Here is a 1,233-nt window from a genome sequence, read left to right as displayed (position 1 = left end):
TGATGCAGGTAGGCCCCTCCCCTCCCCATCTCTGATGTATCAGATAGTATGATGATGCAGGTAGGCCCCTCCCTCTCTGATGTATCAGATAGTATGATGATGCAGGTAAGCCCCTCCCTCTCTGATGTATCAGATAGTATGATGATGCAGGTAGGCCCCTCCCTATCCCTCCCTCTCTGATGTATCAGATAGTATGATGAAGCAGTTAGGCCCCTCCCTCTCCCTCCCTCTCTGATGTATCAGATAGTATGATGATGCAGGTAGGCCCCTCCCTCTCTGATGTATCAGATAGTATGATGATGCAGGTAGGCCCCCCCTCCCTCTCTGATGTATCAGATAGTATGATGGGGCAGTTAGGCCCCTCCCTCTCCCTCCCTCTCTGATGTATCAGATAGTATGATGAGGCAGGTAGGCCCTTCTCCCTCTCTCTCTGATGTATCAGATAGTATGATGATGCAGGTAGGCCCCTCCCTCTCCCCTCTCTCTGATGTATCAGATAGTATGATGATGCAGGTAGGCCCCTCCCTCTCCCTCTCTCTCTGATGTATCAGATAGTATGATGAAGCAGGTAGGCCCCTCCTCTCCCTCTGATGTATCAGATAGTATGATGATGCAGGTAGGCCCCTCCCTCTCCCTCTCTCTCTGATGTATCAGATAGTATGATGAAGCAGGTAGGCCCCTCCCTCTCCCTCTCTCTCTGATGTATCAGATAGTATGATGATGCAGGTAGGCCCCTCCCTCTCCCTCTCTCTCTGATGTATCAGATAGTATGATGATGCAGGTAGGCCCCTCCCTCTCCCTCTGATGTATCAGATAGTATGATGATGCAGGTAGGCCCCTCCCTCTCCCTCCCTCTCTGATGTATCAGATAGTATGATGATGCAGGTAGGCCCCTCCCTCTCCCTCTCTCTCTGATGTATCAGATAGTATGATGATGCAGGTAGGCCCCTCCCTCTCTGATGTATCAGATAGTATGATGATGCAGGTAGGCCCCTCCCTCTCCCTCTCTCTCTGATGTATCAGATAGTATGATGATGCAGGTAGGCCCCTCCCTCTCCCTCTCTCTCTGATGTATCAGATAGTATGATGAAGCAGGTAGGCCCCTCATCACAGTCTGTCTGTAACACACACCATAACACACACCATAACACACACCATAACAGAGTGATTTGGGGGGTCGTGACCCTAACCAGAGTGAGGTGGGGGGTCGTGACCCTAGCCAGAGTGAGGTGG

Source organism: Oncorhynchus masou, unplaced genomic scaffold, assembly GCF_036934945.1.
Source record: "Oncorhynchus masou masou isolate Uvic2021 unplaced genomic scaffold, UVic_Omas_1.1 unplaced_scaffold_1497, whole genome shotgun sequence".
Lineage (NCBI taxonomy): Eukaryota > Metazoa > Chordata > Actinopteri > Salmoniformes > Salmonidae > Oncorhynchus > Oncorhynchus masou.
The sequence above is the reverse complement of the archived record's forward strand: the minus strand, read 5'-3'. Positions refer to the sequence as shown.